This window comes from Mangifera indica, chromosome 2 (genome assembly GCF_011075055.1).
Source record: "Mangifera indica cultivar Alphonso chromosome 2, CATAS_Mindica_2.1, whole genome shotgun sequence".
NCBI lineage: Eukaryota > Viridiplantae > Streptophyta > Magnoliopsida > Sapindales > Anacardiaceae > Mangifera > Mangifera indica.
Genome location: NC_058138.1, coordinates 12,665,170 through 12,682,247, shown reverse-complemented (window position 1 = coordinate 12,682,247; position 17,078 = coordinate 12,665,170).

Genomic DNA, 17,078 nt, shown 5'->3' with positions numbered 1-17,078 from the left:
ATATATATATATATATATATATATATATATATCACTCATTTCAAAACTTAAACAAATATACTACAATAGTAATCTACTTCTCCGAAATAGCTCTATTTAAATGACTAATATAGAGATTTTTTTTTTCTCTGGAAATTTGTTCTCTTTTCTTTGTCAGTTTTCAAGTGAGGACTCATACAAATAGATTCTCTCTCTTTTTCTCTACAACTTTAGAATTGTACTGTAAAAAATAGAATAAGTGCTTCAGAATGGAGTCAGTGCTTCAAAAATAAAAGAAAAAAGAAAAAAACTGAAAAGTGAAACGGATTTTTCAAATTAAGAATTATTCGAAGTAAGGATTTAAAATGAAAAGAGCAATCCATCATATCTTATATTAGACCTTAACTACTATGATGCGCCAAAAAAATCATTTGGTAGGATTTAATTGAAAAAAATGAAAGGTTGACGTTTAACTGAAAAAAAACAGTTACTAAAAAATTTAAAAAAAGATTAGAGAAAGGTTGGCATTCAATTAAAAAAGGGTTGGTGTTGGCCAATTAAAAAAGGGTTGGCGTGAGCCCACCCTTCAATAAAGGGGTTAGCATTGGCCAACCCTTTTATAGACGCCAACCCTTTTATTTTACTATTATAAATTTTTGGTTTCTCTTTTATGCGGTGGGGCCATATAAGTTAAAATATTGTTTCCATGAAAGAGAATCTAGAAATCTTCAAATGCAGTGGACCCCATTACATGAAAGAGAATCCCTAAATCTTCAAATTCAGTGAGATCCACTGCATGAGTGTTGGCGCGAACTGAATCTTTCATGCAGTGAATTGAATTTAAAAAAAAACATAAACCAGTGGTTGTTGGCGTTGCCATCCCCTTGGTGTTGCCGCCAAGGGTTGGCGACGCCAACCCGTTCTTCATCTAAAAATTTTTCAGATTTAAAATTTTGTATTTTATAACTATTAATATAATATTATAATAACTTTGAACAAAAAAAAAAAATGAAATAACAGTATTAAACAATCTAACAACATAAAATCACAACAAAATTAAATTTCACATGAACTCATGAACATGAATCTATCATACATTATTAGATTTTCAATTGTTCATAAAGAAAACACATAACATACAAGTTTTATTATTCAATCACATGTTTTTTTTATTAAAGAATTTTTTTTTCATACTGCAAAGATTTCTTCCTCATTGGAAGGCTGAAGAAAAAAAGAGGGATGATATTCTCTCTTTCTACATAAGTTACTTCAATAGGGGTATTTTAGAAAAATGTTATACTATTATGGTAGTTTTGTTTAAACTTTAATATGAGTGATATATATGTATACACGGTAAAAAAAAAAGGTAAAAATTTTAATTTCCCATTAACTAATCTTTCTTTCTCTCTCTATATTCTCTTCTTTCAATTCCTTTCAAATTCAACATTTTCTATATTCAATTGTAATATTTCAATTCTAATATCAAATTCTCTCGATACTTTATTCATTCAATTTTTATATTAATTTTTTTGTGGTTGGATTTTTAATAAATAATAAATTTAAAGAAATAATTATTTAAATTTACTAATATAAAATTTCTTCCAAATTAATACAACCGAAAATCATAAATTGCATGTCAATCTTCTAAACCACATTTTGTTTATATTTCCAAATGATATAAAATCATTTTTTATTACTAATTGTGATATCTAATTGAAGAAAACTCTTTATTTTATTGATGTTGTTGCGATGGACTTACTTTTCCTAAGTTACTCAATACTTGAGTTTGAACAATTATATTTTATACGTTCCGCCAATAAGAAGAATCGAGTAACTCACACAATGTCTATTAATAACATCATTTTTTTTCCAATTTTATTAATTATTATTTTTTTAAAAATGTTTTTATAATGAAAAAACTTAATTTGCTTTAAATGAAAAATATTTGTAAACGATTGAAACGATTTCACTTTTGTAGACTCAATTTATTAGGAATTGGTGTAATGTAAATACTGTAATATAGACCTTACACGGTCTATATTACAATGTTTATATTGCACTCATTCTTGATTAATAGATTCTACAAAAGAGAATTTGCCATAATAATTTAAATATCTTTTTCGTTTAGATAATATTAAATATTTTTATTATCAAAATATTTTAAAGAAAAATAATAATTAATAAAATTGTAAAAGCAAAATAGAAAAGAAGTTGTTAATAAATATTAACGGAATGGTGATAATAGCAAGTATTAAAAAAATGCAAGGGACACTATTAAACGACCACTCACATGACTTATCTGATTCTTCTTGGTGGTTGAGCCTATGAAAAATGGTAGTTCCAACTCAAGTATCAAATAAGTCAATAAAACATATTTAGAGAAAACAAGTCTATTGCGGTGCCACCGATAAAATAAAAAGTTTCCTTTAATTAAATATGACAATTAGTAATATAATAATGATTTTATATCATTTAAAAATATAAATAAAATATGATTTGAAGGATTTACTTGTAATTTATGATCCTTGATTGTATTAGTTTGGAAAAAAAATTTATATTATTAAATTTAAATAATTATTTTTTTAAATTATTTTTTTATTAATATAAGAATGAATCGACCCACATGGCGACTCGTTTAGGCTCAACATATATAAGGTCGTGTCATGGACCTTTCCGTTTTTGCAGGTTGACCTAACACAAAGGTCATGACTAAGCAAATCGTAGCCCGTAAGCCTGGTTGGCCACGCCAAAGCCAGCCTAGCCTAACCCAGCCTAACCCAACATGATCCATCGATGTCTCTATTTAACCAACGGGATACAATTCCTTGTAAGCGTTTTCCTATTCTCTTCCTAATTCTCTAATTTGCATGTGAATACCATACTATTCAAATGATTTCCCCCTCTTTTCCTCCTATTAAAGTATGTGCAATTATCAACTTAAAATAATTTGACAATTTTACCCTTTACCCATATTTCTTGCTTTAAATTTGTAATTTTATTATTGAAGTAACTTTGTTATTGTTAAATAAAATCTTATGAATGTTTTCAGCACCTCAAAATAAATATTTTAATAAAAACTAGCTTTTTCTATTTAGGTGTTTTCTAAACATTATTATATATATTACTATTTCCCACCATTTTTGTCTCAATGACATTTTATCATCTTCAAATTTTAAAAACGATAGTTTCTTTCCTTTCATTGGGTATTATTAATAAATTCGTTAATTCTTAAGATAAATATACTAAAAAGGCAATAATACCTCTATTAATTTCAGTTTTTACTAAAACTAATTAACACTTTGCTTCTAAAACTCTATTAAATATAATTTCACCTCTAGATTTTATTAACTTAAGAATTAAAAATTATCAAACATGAATTTAAAAATTACAGAAGCTGTTGTCGATGATGGTTGAAATCACAATAGAGATGCTATGATTAAGTCAAAATCACACTAGAAAGGTGTGATTCCAACCAAAATCGCACTCTAGTGTGATTTTAATTGAATTAAACTTTTCCTATCTGATTTCAATTTTAATCAATGTGATTATAGGTTTAGAACTAGTTGAAGTTAAGGTTAGGGTTAGGATTTTGATTTTTTTCAATTAAAGATGAAGATCTAAATTATAAATATTTAAGTTGGTAAAAGAAAATGTAATTTGTTTGAATTTTATGGATGTAAGTGATATAAATCCTATAATATTTATATATTTTAAAAATTGACAAACATGCAACCACGCCATAAATCCACAATCAAGGATCCATTCATAGATGATTATCATACACATGCATATAAAGACAACCAAGAAAAAGTTTTAAGAAGCAAACCTACATTGGTGACTTCTTCACTTTGACAATCACAAACTTTAGTTGCAATCGCTTCCTACCCAAAAATAGAGAGCTCATCTTGGTGTTCACACAAAACACGAATAAGAGGTTGTTTTGCACACTTATTGTCTGTTAAAACATGATGTACGAGCAAAGATGTTTGATGTACATATGTACATGATATGTTTTGAATGAAAAAGTATGAAATTGTGAAATTAGACATGTATATGTAAACACCATGAACGATTGTAACTCAGCGATGTATGACTGTGACTTAGGGATGTATGGTTGTACCCATCTCTAGTTGTCTTCGAAGGTATGACCTATGATGTAAATTTTGGATGATTTTACCCCTTATTCCCTAAATTCACATAATTTCTTTCTCCTCATCTTTACTTTTTTTTTTTTTTCTTTTCTTTCTTCTCCCTAATGTTTTTAGATTTAGGTTTATTGTATTGTTTGTATCTAGCTAGGGGTGTACATTTTGTTAATATGTCTTTGATATAAGTGAAACATTACATATCTAGGTGAAACAAATAGGAAAACTCTCTTCTAACACTAAAATAGAATATAATATAATATTAACAAGATTTGAATAATCTCTTCTAGTTGCTCAAGTGACTTTTTTATATTTTATATAGGTGATATTGATTTTCTACTTAATTATAAATTGTACAAAATATATCAATAAAACGTTTATACAATATCAAAAAGTTTACCAGTGCTAAGGATAATATATTTGCACCAATTTAGCGATAGGTCTCATTTGACTATACTTGAACGATAAAAGATTATTTGGAATTTTCAAGTTTGTTCATTAGTTTTCTAGAAAAGTTGGTTTTCAATCTAAACTGAATTAACACAATTTCTTTTTCTTTTTGATTTCTTTATATATCAAACATTTTTTTGACATTGTCTATATTTTTTTAACACAAATTTAAAAAAAAATAATGTTCTATATTTCAATATTAATTTAAAGAGTAATGTTATGCGTACCCATAATTGAATATACATATGATAAATTATTATGTGATTGAATATTATTTTATCTTTAATTTAAAATTATTTAATTAATTAATATCATACATCTAATATGTATCTATTTATATATTCAAAATAAGTATGTATAATTTTACTGTAAATAAAAAATGTTTTCATTTCCATGGAAGTAATGGTTTTTATCTTGTTAAGAGTAAAAATAAGAGATCTTTACTAAAATCATTTAAGAGTTGATTATTTTAATCATGATTAAGGAGAAATTGTACTTGTATATTTTTTAATCATATTTATGAAGATGTCAACAAATTATTAAAGTAAAATAACCCCTTTCTATTGGATAATTAAAATTGTATTCAAAGTCATTTATGTTAAAAAAATAAATATTGATTGACAATCCATAAAGAAAATGATTAAATTAAAAAAAGAACTATTATGTGTATTTAGTTTTAAATATTTAAATTATGTATTAATGTGATTTATTAATTTTGAATTAAAAAAATAATATTTAATTATATAATATCACATTATTTATATATCTAATTATATGTTAAGGCCAAAAGACTTATTCTCACCCAAGATATTGTAAAAACCCAAAGTGATCCTCTTCAATTTTTGAAAATCCAATAGCCTACTCATGAGCAAAATACTGTTAAAAAACTTAGTTAAAGTTAATAGTGAATTTGTTATTTAACAAAAAAATTTTAAAAATATAAAATTTTTTAAATTTCTCCCCCGAAGTTATAAAAACTAACATCATTACTTAAAGATTTCAAACTTTAAAAAGTAACATTCCCCCCCTCTCCTTCCAAAAAAACTTAGGGTTTTCTTCCTCCCCACTCCGGTCATCACTTGGGTGGAGGACAATCTATCTTTTTTTCCTTTCAGCGATGTCTTTCAGTCTGAATCTCTTCCTCTAGATTGAAAAATCCTAACGTCTTTCGTATGAATAAAAAAATCCAGATAAAGGAGCCCAGATGATGACAATGCCTTGGTCTCGTTTTCAAATCAAAATTGGCTCCATTAATTCTCAAATTGCGCAAAAGTAAACGGGGGAGGAATTAATATTTATCCCAATAATACAGGATGATGGCCCACTTTGATTTGAAATTTGATTTTTAAACATTGGCTTAGAACTTGCAGTAGTTGAAAAACGGTAATCAATCAATTGAGTTTATTTTCAAAATAAATTGCAAGTAATAGCAAGAAATTAAGCTCTTGAGTTGATTTTGTTTCTAATAATTATAAAATTTTAATAATAAACTCTAATTCTTAATAGATGAGGTAAACAACTAAAAATAAGAATTGACACTAATTTGAGAAAACAATTAAATTTTGGAATTCACCCTAATTTAGGAATCTTAAACAAACTATAACCACTAAATTCTAAATCTTTTATTAAGCTCCCTTGGCTGGAAAAGACTTGTCCTCAAGTCTTTTCTCGTCTTCATGAGCATGATAGGGTGACAATTCATCAACATTAAATGTACAGGAAAAGTTATAGTCTATTGACAATTCAACTTTATAAGCTTTCACGTTAATATATTTAACTCTCTAGAATAATCCATCAACTTTAGGCCTAAGTTTTTTGTAGGGACCTAAAAAGAATATTTTTAGCTTCTTTGGAAAAACAAGCGGTACAAAATTTTTAGCTTCTACTAAGTAATGATCTTGTAAACACTATCCGAGAAATAATATTGCATCTATAATCACTTGAAATCAATGAAAATTCCTACTTGAAAGACATCGAAAATATTCTTGCATCATTTTTCTCAAAGAAATATGTATTCTTGTATCCATCATGAATGACTTGATGATCATATTGCCAAGGTCGACATAATAAAATATGATAAACATCCATAGAAATAACATCACATCACACCTCATTATGATACTTTTTGCCAATGGAAAATTCTAATAGGCGTAGTCTTGTGACCTTCATATCATTACCCTTTTGTAACTAAACTTGTATAAATTTGGATGTTCTTTAGTAAGAAGCTTAAGCTTATCAACAAGATGCAACATTCTCACAACTATCATTGTCAATTATAACTCAGAAATTTTTCATACAAGGTACATCTTATGTTAAAAATATTATGATGTATCCAATCACCCTCTTCAACTACGGTGGCAATCAATGCTTAACGCACCACTAGCATCTCAGCCTTGTATACAAAGGTCATTCCATAATCACTTGTAGCCTTTGTGTCTTCTTCCTCATCATACTCTTCATTAGAACTTCATCAATAAAAGACAACTTTTTGATTTTGACAATGAACAATAACTTGACCAATGCCTTGACACTAGGAACATTTTCAAGAGTGGGTTGTAGAATTAATCTTAGAGGTATATGCTTTTGTATACTGTGTCAAAGTGCTCCCTTTAAAAAATTTTTTCTCTATTTGTACCTTTAAACTTATCTTTAGAGTCTCTCCTTGTCTTTCCACCTTCAGTGACAACTTATTAACTTCTTGGAGAGTCCAATATTGTTGAAGTTTAACAGCTATAAAAATCTCATATTCCAATCCTCCAAGGAATCTTACAATTTGATTTCCATTCAGGCTTCGTGTTAATACACTTCATCATTAATTCTTAAAATTCAGTGGTATATTATGCAATAGTCATATCTCATTGACCAACATTATGGAATTCTACGAAAGCATCTTGGCGATTATGATATGACTTATACTTTTGCTTCAAAATTTTACGTATTTTCTTCTATATTGTGATCTTATTACATCTTTCATGTTCTCTTTGGCATTTTAAGCTCTCCCGTAGCATTAAAGCATTCTTTTTTAGTTTGATGACTACTAGTTTGACCTTGTGATGCTTAGAAATTTTCTAATAGTTAAATATTCATTCTATAGTATAACGCCCATTTAAGGAATTCATCCGGCTGCATTCTCTTTTCAAAGTTGGGGATGTCAACTTTCACACTTTAATCTTTATCTCTTCTTTTGGTTTGATATGTGCGAAATCATGGTCACGTTGATATGATAGAATGTATTGAACTCATCTTCTTCTCCAACTTTGTCTCTTTGGTCCAAGTTTGATTTATGGCTATGAGTCCTTACTGCTCATATTGATAGAGAAATATATACTCTAATCCTTATATATGCATGGCTATATATATATATATATATATATATATATATATATATATATATATTTATGTAGCCAGATCACCTCCCAGGTAGGCCACTCAAAGGATACAATTATATACTCTAATCCTTTAGAATCCACCACAAGAAAAACTGGTATTTTATTCAATCAATAAAAAACTAATACAAAGCATCTTTATTTATAACAGGGAAATCTTGAGTATAATATGACTTCAATAATAATAAAAGTTTAACACTAAGTCCTAATTCTAAATACATGAGAAAAATAACTAAAAAAAAAGAAATCCAATTTAATTTGTAAAAACAACTAAAATTAAGAATCCACTCTAATTTAGTAAAACAATCTTAAATAAACTATAACAATTAAATTCTAAACCCTTATAAAAAAATTTTTGGCATGCCTGATTTATGATATGAAAATTGTAAATGAGTCTATTGTCTGGTTTGATTTCACAATCCAATTTAATCTATGTACAAATATTGATTTTTTTGAAATTCAATCAAATTTGATAAATCTGTTGAATTTGGAAACTTTTTAAAACTAACAAAACTTGATTTAAATAATACTACACAATGTTTGTCTTATTGAAACTTAAAGATCTTGATCGAATTAATGATAAATTTTATAATTAATTATTTTCTTTATCTATATAATAAAGTATCAGTTATTTAATTAAAATATTTGAAATTTTATTTTATATGTTTTATATTTAAAAAATATAATAAATATTTAATATTATTAAAAAAATATATAATGCTTTGATAATAACTTGAACCGATTGTTTGCCTTATTGAATTGATCGAACTACAATTCAATAAGATAACTGATTCGGTCAATACTTTGGTTTTAAAATCATATTATGATTTAATGGCCATTAATGACTCCAATAATTCAATGCTTATCTCCATTGTAATTTGTATATCCGCCAAGGATTTTTCTGGATAACGGCATTTAATTCATATATCTCTTCAGTTGATTTCAACAAGAAAATCTATAAATATAATTTTGTTTAAATATTTGCTTATTATTTTAGTATTTTTTTTGTTTATTTATTTATTTATAATGTTAATGTTGAAAGTCGCCTCGGCTAAGAGTTGTATTTACGGATCCAATTCTCAAAGAAGACGACAAACTTTGAGATAATGTATACCACTCTCTAAAATTCTTAGCAGTGGCGTGTATGCTTTTTTTTTTTAAGTTATTAATTTTAATTACACTTAATGACTATTTTTCACCCAATGTTTTGTTGAACTAACAAATTCCCACACCATAGGTTTAAAGAGTTTAATTTTCTACCCATCATTCATTTTTATACATAAATTATATTATGTGAAAAGATAAAAATATTATTTCAACATAATCTTAAAAAAACAATTAAAAAATATTTAAAACATATAAGTTTCTCGCATCCATAAATTATGTTATTGTTTCTCCCTCATCTTTTTTCACTTAATCCTTTTTTAATAAATGTTAATCTCTCTCTTTCTTTTCTTTCTCATGTCATTTTATTTCAATTAAATTAAATATAAATAGGTGGTTATTGAAGGATTTTTCTAAGGAATTGAAAATAAAAGAATGATGATAAAAATGATAGAGAAAAAAGATAGTAGATAGTAAAGATGACAATAGGAGAAAAAGAATGACCAACCGTGGTGTTCTTGCTGAAGATGAAGGAAGTAGAAAGAGGATGGTTGATGCTAAATAATTAAAAGATGACACAAAGAGAAGAAAAACCAAATAAAGAGCAAAATTATTTTTTGGAAAAAGAAAAATAATAAATTATAATATTAATTATTGAAATATAAATTGATAAATTACATGTTATTAAATGATAAACTGGTCAATTATATTTCTATATTTGATAGAGATATATTTATAATTTATATAAAATTAAAGACATATTAATAATTGAAATTTGTCTTAAATAGTAAGGGTATTTTTTGTTATTATATAAATAAATGATAAAATAATAATTTATACTGAAATCAAATGAAATTCAGTACTGAAAGTGAATGACGGGTGGAAAATTAGACCGCAAATTTAAAGAATGAAAATTTGATGTTTTACCAAATCTTGGGTAGGAAATAACCGTGTGGCCTTTTTAATGAAGAGTAAATTACTTCTCTCCCGGGTTTGGCAAAACTATGGTCCCCAATTTAAAAAAAATAATGTTCTATATTTCAATATTAATGTTATGCGTATCCACATTTGAATAAATATATATATATATATATAATGTATCATTATATGATTAAATATTACTTTATTATTAATTTAAAATTATTTAATTAGTTAATATCATACATCTAATATGTATCTATTTATATATTTAAAATAAATATATATAATTTTATTATAAATAAAAGCTGTTTTCATTTTCATGGAAGTAATGGTTTTATCTTGTTAAAGGGTAAAAATAAGAGATCTTTACTAAAATCATTTAAGAGTTTGATTATTTTAATCATTATTAAGGAGAAATTGTACTTGTATATTTTTTAATCATATTTATGAAGATGTCAACAAATTATTAAAGTAAAATAACCCCTTTCTATTGGATAAGTAAAATTGGATTCAAGGTCATTTATCTTAAAAATAAGTAAATATTGATTGGCAATCCATAAAGAAAATGATTAAATTTAAAAGAGTATTATTATGTGTATTTAGTTTTAAATATTTAATTAAGTACTTAAATTATGTATTCATGTGATTTATTAATTTTGAATTAAAAATAAAATAATATCATATTATTTATATATCTAATTATATTTTTAAGGCCAAAAGATTTGTTCCCACCCAAGGTATAGTAAAAACCCAAATTGACCCTATTCAATTTTTGAAAATCCAAAAACCTATTCATAAGCAAAATTCTGTTAAAAAATTCAGTTAAAGTTAAGAATGAAACCATTATTTAACAAAAAAATTTTAAAAATATAAAATTTATTAAATTTTCCTCCATAAGTTGTAAAAACTAACAACTTCACTCTTGCCTAAATTTTTCAAACTTTGAAAAGTAACATCCCCACCCTAAACTTAAGGTTTTCTTCCTCCCCACTTCGGCCACTATTTCGGTGGAGGACAACCTATCTTTTTTCCTTTCAGTGATGCCTCTCGGTCTGAAACCCTTCATCTAGATTGAAAAATCCTAACGTCCTTCATATGGATAAAAAAATCCAGATGAAGGAGCCTATCGTTTGGACGACGAAGGCGTCATCCCAAATGATGACAATGCCTTGGTCTCGTTGTTGTTGTTTGGGATGACGACTCATTTGGACGACTCTTGTTGTCCATATGAAAGACTCCTTTATCTAGATTTTTTGATCCAGATGAAGGATGCCTGAATTTCGTCCGAGAGGAGAGGACTTTGAACCAAGAGGCATTGCCGATAGAAAGAAAGACTGGTCGTCTTTTATTGGAGATGGTGGCTAGAGTAGGGAAGAAGAAAACCCTATGTTTGGGGGGAAGATTCTATTTTTCAAAGTTTGAAAACTTTAAGTAGATGTAAAATTATTAGTTTTAAAACTTAGGGGAAAAAATATAATGAATTTTATGTTTTTTAAAATTTTTTATTAAATAATAATTTTGTATTTAACTTGAATTAAGTTTTTAAAAAAATTTTATTGGTGAATATTAGATTTTTGAAAATTAAAAAAAAGTTACTTTAAATTTTTACTATATCTGAAGTGAGAACAAGTCTTTTGAACTATCCTTAAAAATTGTATGATTTAAAACATGAATGTCATGTTGGGCCAATTTCGGGGCCGAAGTGTGCACGTTGTCAAACGCATGTCCAAATCAAAATTGACTCCATTAATTCAAATTGCTCAAAAGTAAAAGAGGGGAGGAATCAATATTTACCCAATAATACAGGATGGCCCACTTTGATTTGAAATTTGATTTTTAAACATTGGTTTAAATCTTGCAGTAGTTGAAAAACGGTAATCAATCAATTGAGTTTTGTTTTCAAAATAAGTTGCAAGTAATAGCAAGAAATTAAGCTCTTGAGTTGATTTTGTTTCTTTGTCGAGATGTTAAAATTAAACTTTAAAGATAGATATGGTTGATAACGATAGATATATTTGTGATTGGATTGTTAGATCTAATCTTAATGAAATTTAAAACCCGGTAAGAGATTAATAATGTTGACAGAGAAATGATTAAAACATTATTTTGATAGACTAATCTAATGATATACACTCTAATTTATAGTAATCCGTCATAAGAAGAAAGAGAAAAATTAGAGAAAATTTTCTTTAAATAAAAATTGATATCTTATTCACTTGATGAAAAGTTATATCAAAACATTGCTATTTATAGTAGAGAAATCTAAGTATAATAGGATTTTAATAATTATAAAATTTTAATAATAAACTCTATTTCTTAATAGATGAGGCAAACAACTAAGGATAAGAATTGACACTAATTTGAGAAAACAATTAAATTTAGGAATTCACCCTAATTTAGGAATCCTAAACAAACTATAGCCACTAAATTCTAAATCCTTTATTAAGCTCCCTTGGTTAGAAAAGATTTGTCCTCAAGTCTTTGCTCATCTTCATGAGCATCACATGGTGACAATTCATCATCGAAATGGTGACAATTCATCATCAACATTAAATGTAGTGGAAAAGTTACAGTCTATTGACAATTCAACTTTATAAGCCTTCACATTAACATACTTAACTCTCTAGAACAATCCATCAACTCTAGGTTTAAGTTTCTTGTAGGGACCTAAAGAGAATATTTCTTTCTTTTAAAAGAATCCATACTCAATCTTCTTCCTTGAAAAAAAAAGGTACAAAATTTTTAGCTTCTACTAATTAATAATCTTGTAAACACTATCTGGGAAATAATATTGTATCTATAATCACTTGAACTCAATGAAAATTCCTATTTGAAAGGTATCGAAAATATTATTGCATCATTTCTCTTAAAGAATTATGTATTCTTGTATCCATCATGAATGACTTGACCATCATATTGCCAAGGTCGACATAATAAAATATAACAAACATCCATAAGAATAACATCACACCACACCGCACCTTATTACGATACTTTTTGCCAATGGAAAATTCTAATAGGCATCGTCTTGTGACCTTCATATCATTACCCTTTTGTAGCTAAGCTTGTACAAATTTGGATGTTCTTTAGTAAGAAGCTTAAGCTTATCAACAAGATGCAACATTCTCACAACTATCATTGCCAATGATAACTCAGAAATTTTTCATACAAGTTACATCTTATGTTAAAAATATTATGATGTATCCAATCACCCTCTTCAACTATAGTGGCAATCAATGCTTAACGCACCACTAGCATCTCAGCCTTGTATACAAAGGTCATTCCATAATCGCTTGTAGCCTTTGTGTCTTCTTCCTCATCATACTCTTCATTAGAAGCTTCATCAATAAAAGACAACTTTTTGATTTTGACAATGAACAACTTGACCAATGCCTTGACACTAGGAACATTTTCAAGAGTGGGTTGTAGAATTAATCTTAGAGGTATATGCTTTTGTATACTGTGTCAAAGTGCTCACTTTAAAAAAAAATTTCTCTATTTGTACTTTTAAACTTGTCTTCAGAGTCTCTCCTTGTTTCTCTACCTTCAGTGACAGCTTATTGACTTCTTGGAAAGTCCAATATTGTTGAAGTTTAACAACAATAGAAATCTCAAATTCCAATCCTCGGAATCTTATAATTGATTGCTATTCAAGCTTCGTGGTAACACACTTTATCATTAATTCTTAAAATTCAATGGTATATTATGCAATAGTCATATCTCATTGACCAATATTATGGAATTCTATGAAAACATCTTGGCGATAATGATATGACTTATACTTTTGCTTCAAATTTTTATGTATCTTCTTCCATGTTGTGATCTTATTACGTCTTCCATGTTCTCATTGGCATGTTAGGCTCTCCCACATCGTTGAAGCATTCTTTTTAAGTTTGATGACTACTAGTTTGACCTTGTGATGCTTAGAAATTTTCTTGTAGTTGAATATTCATTCTATAGTATACACCCATTTAAGGAATTCATCCGGCTATATTCTTCGTTCAAAGTTGGGGATGCCAACTTTCACACCTTATTCTTTATCTCTTCTTTGGGCTTGATATGTGCGAAATCAGAAATCATGATTGAACTTCTTTGTCAGATGAACAACTTTTGATATGACAAAATGTATTGAACTCATCTTCTTCTCCAACTTTGTCTCTTTGATCCACGTTTGATCTCAAAGGATACAATTATATACTCTAATCCTTAAGAATCCACCGCAAGAAAAAACTGATATCTTATTCAGTCAATAAAAAACTAATACAAAGCATCTTTATTTATAATAGGGAAATCTTGAGTATAATATGACTTCAATAATAATAAAAGTTTAACAATAAGTCCTAATTCTAAATAGACGAGAAAAACAACTAAAATTAAGAATCCACTCTAATTTAGTAAAACAACTAAAATTAGGAATCTTAAATAAACTATAACAATTAAATTCTAAACCTTATAAAAAATATTTGGGATGCCCCATTTATGATATGAAAATCATGAATGAGTCTATTATCCGATTTGATTTCACAATCCAATCTACTTTACGTATAAATATTGATTTATTTGAAAATCAGTCAAACTTGATAAACCCATTAAACCTAAAAAATTTTTAAAACCAACAAAACTTGATTTAGATAATACTATACAATTTTTATCTTATTAAAACTTAGAAATGTTACAACTTATAAACTCTTAATCGAATTAATGATAAAATTTAAAATTAATTTTTTTTTATCTATATAATAGAGTGTCAATTATTTAATTAATATATTTGAAATTATGTTTTATATGATTTATATTTAAAAAAATATGATAAATATTTAATATTATTATAAAATACATAATACTTTAATAATAATTTGAACTAGTCGATTGTCTAATTAAATTGATTGAATCGTAAATTAATAAAATAATCGATTTGATCAACAATCTAGGTTTAAAAACATATTTTGACTTAATGGAAATTAATTACACTTGGCATGCCGGAGATATTATCGAAATTAAAAGAGGATGAGCAACCTTATCTCCATTGTCTCGTCAATGTAATTTGTATATCCAGCAAGGATTTTTCTGGATGACGGCATTTAATTCATATATCTCTTCAGTTGATTTCAACAAGAAAATCTATAAATATAATTTTGTTTAAATATTTGCTTATTATTTTAGTATTTTTTTTGTTTATTTATTTATAATGTTAATGTTGAAAGTGGCCTCGGCTAAGAGTTGTTTTTACGGATCCAATTCTCAAAGAAGACGACAAACTCTAAAATTCTTAGCAGTGGCGTGTGAGCTTATTTTTTTATGTTATTAATTTTAATTACACCAAATGACTATTTTCACCCAATGTTTTGTTGAATTATCAAATTCCCACACCATCGGTTTCAAGAGTTTAATTTTCTACCTATCATTTCATTTTTATACATAAATTATGTTACGTGAAAGTATAAAAATATTATTTTAACATAATCTTAAAAAAAATTAAGAAATATGTAAAAATTATAAGTTTCTCATATCCATAATAGTTACACTTTTATATTTTGTTTTTCACGTTATTGTTTCTCCCTCATCTTCTTTCACTTAATTCTTTTTCAATAACTCTCTTTTTCTTTTCTTTCTCATGACATTTTATTTCAATTAAATTAAATATAAATAGATGTTTATTGAAGGATTTTTCTAAGAAATTGAAAATAAAAGAATGATGGTAAAAATGATAGAGAAAAAAGATAGTTGATGGTAAAGATGACAAGAGGAGAAAAAGAATAGTAAACAATGGTAGTGTTGTTGAAGATGAAGGGAGTAGAAAGAGGATGGTTGATGGTTGGTGGTAAATAATCAAAAGATGACACGAAGACAAGAAAAAAAAGGGCAAAATTATTTTTTAGAAAAAGAAAAATTATAAATTATAATATTAATTATTGGAATATAAATTGATAAATTACATGTTATTAAAGGATAAATTGGTCAATTATATTTCTATATTTAACAGAGATATATTTATAATTTATATAAAATTAAATAAATATTGATAATTGAAATTTGTCTTAAATAGTGAGGGGATTTTTTATTATTATATAAATAAATGATAAAATAATAATTTATATTGAAATCAAATGAAATTCAATATTGAAAGTGAATAACGGGTTGAAATTAGACCGCAAACTTAAAGAATGAAAATTTAATGTTTTAGCAAATCTTGGGTAGGAAATAATCATTTGGTCTCTTTAATGAAGAGTTAATTAACTTCCCCATCCCTTGAACGTTTAAAATATAATCTACTATCTAAAATATACTTGGTTAATGAAAAATAGTTTTGACAATTGCATTAAACATATAAATTACCTTAAACTATTTAAAAGAGATCTTACTAACCATATATGGGTTGAATAGTATTAATAGATTGAAATCTTACTGAATCAATAATGTTCTAATATGTATCAATCTGAACTAGGGTAGATTACACATTTTTAGATGCAACTTAGGCCAAATTACATTCGAAAAGGTGCATCCAACAATCAGAATCACACCCACAATGTGATCTTACTATATTGCACTTTGCTTGATACAGTTGCAAACATATACACCTTTTCTATTGCAATTTGCTTGAATTATATTGAAAAATATGTAACCTATCAAGATTGTACCTCTCTATGTGAGATTTTGGCAAGTTCATACTTTGTTTTTTTTTTGGACGATTTGACTTGAATCACACTTGGAAAAGTGTAATTTTGGCCATATTACACCTTTTGAGTGTAATCCTAATTAATTGTATATAATTTGGTGTTATTTTAGTCAAATTACCTTTGAGGTGTAATCTTGATCAATTGTACATAACTTAGTGTGATTTTAATCAAATTACACCTTTTCAAGTGGGCTCCAATGCCAACAAAATTTGATTTATTTCATAATTTTGAGAAGGTGAAATGATTTTTATGTCCTTTTACAACTAGATTTTTTTTTTTCCCTAATGAAATTGTGTTTTTAGTGGGAGTTTGTTGTTGAAGTATTCAAGGGGAAACATGTGAGTTTCCCAAACCTAGGGTGGGAAAAAGTATCTTAGTTTTTAATTAATCATAATTTTAAAATTAATATATTGTTT